Consider the following 6,377-nt stretch of genomic DNA (forward strand, 5'->3'; position numbering starts at 1 on the left):
CCATCTGTATAAACATGGAAATATCTACACAGCCATCTCTATAAACCTGGAAATATCTGCACTGTCATCTATATAAACATGGAAATATCTACAGAGAACTCTGTATAAACATGGAAATATGGGCACAGCCATCTGTATAAACATGGAAATATCTACAACGCTATCTGTATAAACATGGAAATATCTACACCGCTATGTGTATTAACGTGGAAATATCTCCATTGCTATCTGTATAAACATGGACAAATCTCCACCGCAATATGTATAAACATGAAAATATCTACACTTCTATCTCTATAAACATGGAAATATCTACACTGCCATCTGTACAAACATGGAAATATCTACACAGTCATCTGTAGAAACATGGAAATATCTACACCGCTATCTCTATAAACATGGAAATAACTATGCCGCTATCTCTATAAACATGGAAATATCTACACCGCTATCTCCATCAACATGGAAATATACACACCGCCATCTCTTTAAACATGGAGGTATCTACAACGCCATCTACATAAACAAGAAAATATCTACACTGCCATCTATATAAACATGGAAATATCTACACCGCCATCTCTATAAACATGGAAATATCTACACTGCCATTTGTAGAAAGATGGAAATATCTACACCGCCATCTGTATAAACGTGGAAATATCTACACCACTCTCTGTATAAACATGGAAATATCTACACCGCAATCTGTATAAACATGGAAATATCTACACCGCTCTCTGTATAAATATGAAATATCTAAACCGCTATCTGTATAAAAGTGGAAATATCTACACTGCTATCTGTATAAACATGGAAATATCCTCACTGCAATCACTATGAACATTGATAGATCTACACCGCTATCTCCATAAACATGGAAATATCTACACCGCCATCTCTATAAACATGGGAATATCTACACCGTCATCTGTATAAACATGGAAATATCTACACCGCTATCTGTATAAACATGGAAATATCTACACCGCGATCTGTATAAACATGGAAATATCTACACCGCGATCTGTATAAACATGGAAATATCTAAACCGCTATCTGTGTAAACATGGAAATATCTACACAGCTATCTCTATAAACATGGAAATATCTACACCGCCATCTGTGTAAACATGGAAATACCTAGAAAGTCATCTGTATAAAGATGGAAATATCTACACAGCCATCTGTATAAACATGGAAATATCTACACAGCCATCTGTATAAACCTGGAAATATCTGCACTGTCATCTATATAAACATGGAAATATCTACAGAGAACTCTGTATAAACATGGAAATATTTACAATGCAATCTGTATAAACATGGAAATATCTACACCGCTATGTGTATTAACGTGGAAATATCTCCATTGCTATGTGTATAAACATGGACAAATCTCCACCGCAATATGTATAAACATGAAAATATCTACACTTCTATCTCTATAAACATGGAAATATCTACACTGCCATCTGTACAAACATGGAAATATCTACACAGTCATCTGTAGAAACATGGAAATATCTACACCGCTTATCTCTATAAACATGGAAATAACTACACCGCTATCTCTATAAACATGGAAATATCTACACTGCTATCTCCATCAACATGGAAATATACACACCGCCATCTCTTTAAACATGGAGGTATCTACAACGCCATCTACATAAACAAGAAAATATCTACACTGCCATCTATATAAACATGGAAATATCTACACCGCCATCTCTATAAACATGGAAATACCTACACTGCCATTTGTAGAAAGATGGAAATATCTACACCGCCATCTGTATAAACGTGGAAATATCTACACCGCTATCTGTACAAACATGGAAATATCTACACCGTAATCTGTATAAACATGGAAATATCTAAACCGCTCTCTGTATAAATATGAAATATCTAAACCGCTATCTCTAAAAAAGTGGAAATATCTACACTACTATCTGTATAAACATGGAAATATCCTCACTGCTATCTCTATGAACATTGATAGATCTACACCGCTATCTCTATAAACATGGAAATATCTACACCCCCATCTCTGTAAATATGGAAATATCTACACCGTCATCTGTATAAACATGGAAATATCGACACCGCTATCTGTATAAACATGGAAATATCTACACCGCGATCTGTATAAACATGTTAATATCTACACCGCGATCTGTATAAACATGGAAATATCTAAACCGCTATCAGTGTAAACATGGAAATATCTACACAGCCATCTGTATAAACATGGAAATATCTACACAGCCATCTGTATAAAGCTAGAAATATCTGCACTGTCATCTATATAAACATGGAAATATCTACAGAGAACTCTGTATAAACATGGAAATATCGGCAGAGCCATCTGTATAAACATGGAAATATCTACAACGCTATCTGTATAAACCTGGAAATATCTACACCGCTATGTGTATTAACGTGGAAATATCTCCATTGCTATCTGTATAAACATGGACAAATCTCCACCGCAATATGTATAAACATGAAAATATCTACACTTCTATCTGTATAAACATGGAAATATCTAAACTGCCATCTGTACAAACATGGAAATATCTACACAGTCATCTGTAGAAACATGGAAATATCTATACCGCTATCTCTATAAACATGGAAATAACTACACCGCTATCTCTATAAAAATGGAATTATCTACACCGCTTTCTCCATCAACATGGAAATACACACACCGCCATCTCTTTAAACATGGAGGTATCTACAACGCCATCTACATAAACAAGAAAATATCTACACTGCCAACTATATAAACATGGAAATATCTACACCGCCATCTCTATAAACATGGAAATATCTACACTGTCATTTGTAGAAAGATGGAAATATCTACACCACCATCTCTATAAACGTGGAAATACCTACACCGCTATCTGTATAAACATGGAAATATCTACACCGCAATCTGTATAAACATGGAAATATCTACACCGCTCTCTGTATAAATATGAAATATCTAAACTGCTATCTCTATAAAAGTGGAAATATCTACACTGCTATCTGTATAAACATGGAAATATCCTCACTGCTATCACTATGAACATTGATATATCTACACCGCTATCTCTATAAACATGGAAATATCTACACCGCCATCTCTATAAACATTGAAATATCTACACCGCTATCTGTATAAACATGGAAATATCTACACCGTGATCTGTATAAACATGGAAATATCTAAACCGCTATCTGTGTAAACATGGAAATATCTACACAGCTATCTCTATAAACATGGAAATATCTACACCGCCATCTGTATAAACATGGAAATACCTACAAAGTCATCTGTATAAACATGGAAATATCTACACAGCCATCTGTATAAACATGGAAATATCTACACAGCCATCTGTATAACCCTGGAAATATCTGCACTGTCATCTATATAAACATGGAAATATCTACAGAGAACTCTGTATAAACATGGAAATATCTACAACGCTATCTGTATAAACATGGAAATATCAACACCGCTATGTGTATTAACGTGGAAATATCTCCATTGCTATCTGTATAAACATGGAGAAATCTCCACCGCAATATGTATAAACATGAAAATATCTACACTTCTATCTCTATAAACTTGGAAATATCTACACTGCCATCTGTACAAACATGGAAATATCTACACAGTCATCTGTAGAAACATGGAAATATCTACACCGCTATCTCTATAAACATGGAAGTAACTACACCGCTATCTCTATAAACATGGAAATATCTACACCGCTATCTCCCTCAACATGGAAATATACACACCGCCATCTCTTTAAACATGGAGGTATCTACAACGCCATCTACATAAACAAGAAAATACTCTGCCATCTATATAAATATGGAAATATCTACACCGCCATCTCTATAAACATGGAAATATCTACACTGCCATTTGTAGAAATATGGAAATATCTACACCGCCATCTGTATAAACGTGGAAATACCTACACCGCTATCTGTATAAACATGGAAATATATACACTGCAATCTGTATAAACATGGAAATATCTACACCGCACTCTGTATAAATATGAAATATCTAAACCGCTATCTCTATAAAAGTGGAAATATCTACACTGCTATCTGTATAAACATGGAAATATCCTCACTGCTATCTCTATGAACATTGATATATCTACACCGCTATCTCCATAAACATGGAAATATCTACACCGCCATCTCTATAAACATGGAAATATCTACACCGTCATCTGTATAAACATGGAAATATCTACACCGCTATCTGTATAAAATTGGAAACATCTACACCGCGATCTGTATAAACATGGAAATATCTACACCGTGATCTGTATAAACATGGAAATATCTACACCGCTCTCTGTATAAATATGAAATATCTAAACCGCTATCTCTATAAAAGTGGAAATACGTACACTGCTATCTGTATAAACATGGAAATATCCTCACTGCTATCTCTAGGAACATTGATATATCTACACCGCTATCTCTATAAACATGGAAATATTTACACCGCCGTCTACATATCCATGGAAATATCTGTGCCGCCATCTGTATAAACATGGAAATATCTACACGGTCATCTGTGTAGAGATGGAAATATCTACACTGTCATCTATAGAAACATGGAAATATCTACAGAGAACTCTGTATAAACATGGAAATATCTGCACAGCCATCTGTATAAACATGGAAATATCTACACCGCTATCTGCATAAACATGGAAATATCTACACCGCTATCTGCATAAACATGGAAATATCTACACCGCTATGTGTATTTACGTGGAAATATCTCCATTGCTATCTGTATAAACATGGACATATGTCCACCGCAATCTGTATAAACATGAAAATATCTACACCGCTATCTCTATAAACATGGAAATATCTACAATGCCATCTGTACAAACATGGAAATATCTACGCTATCTCCATCAACATGGAAATATATACACCGCCATCACTTTAAACATGGAGATATCCACAACGGCATCTACATAAACAAGAAAATATCTACACTGCCATCTATATAAACATGGAAATATCTACACCGCCACCTCTATACACATGGAAATATCTACACCGCCATTTGTAGAAAGATGGAAATATCTACACCGCCATGTGTATAAACGTGGAAATATCTACACCGCTATCTGTATAAACATGGAAATATATACACCACAATCTGTATAAACATGGAAATATCTAAACCGCTATCTATATAAATATGAAATATCTAAACCGCTATCTCTATAAAAATGGAAATATCTACACTGCTATCTGTATAAACATGGAAATATCCTCACTGCTATCTCTATGAACATGGATATATCTACACCGCTATCTAAACAAACATGGATATATCTACACTGCCATCACTATAAACATGGAATTATCTACATCGCCATCTGTATAAACATGGAAATATCTACACTGCTATCTATATAAACATGGTAACATCTACACTGCTATCTGTATAAAGATGGAAATATCTACACCCCTATCTGTATAAACATGGGACTATCCAGACCGCTATCTCTATAAACATGGAAAAACCAACACCGCTATCTCTATGAACATGGAAATATCTACACCGCCATCACTATAAACATGGGAATATCTACACCGCGATCAGTATAATCATGGAAATATCTACACCGCTATCTGTATAAACATGGAAATATCTCCACTGCTGTCTCTATAAACATCGAAATATCTACACCGCCATCTGTATAAACATGGAAAGACTTCCAAAGTTATCTGTATAAACATGGAAATATCTACACCGCCATCTGTATATACATGGAAATATCTACACAGCCATGTGTATATACATGGAAATATCTACACCGCTATCTATATAAACATGGAAATAAATACACCGCTATCTGTATAATCATGGAAATATCTACACCGCCATCTACATATCCATGGAAATATCTGTGCCGCCATCTGTATAAACATGGAAATATCTACACGGTCCTCTGTGTAGAGATGGAAATATCAACACCGCCATCTGTACAAACATGGAAATAACTGCACCGCTATCTGTATAAACATGGAAATATCTACACCGCTATCTCTATAAACATGGAAGTATCTACACCGTCATCTGTATAAACATGGAAATATCAACACAGTCATCTGTATAAACCTGGAAATATCTACACTGTCATCTATATAAACATGGAAATATCTACAGAGAACTCTGTATAAACATGGAAATATCTGCACAGCTATCTGTATAAACATGGAAATATCTACACCGCTATGTGTACTAACGTGGAAATATCTCCATTGCTATCTGTATAAACATGGACGTATATCCACCGCAATCTGTATAAACATGAAAA

The sequence above is a fragment of the Pan troglodytes genome, chromosome 18 (genome assembly GCF_028858775.2).
Source record: "Pan troglodytes isolate AG18354 chromosome 18, NHGRI_mPanTro3-v2.0_pri, whole genome shotgun sequence".
In the NCBI taxonomy this organism is placed as follows: domain Eukaryota; kingdom Metazoa; phylum Chordata; class Mammalia; order Primates; family Hominidae; genus Pan; species Pan troglodytes.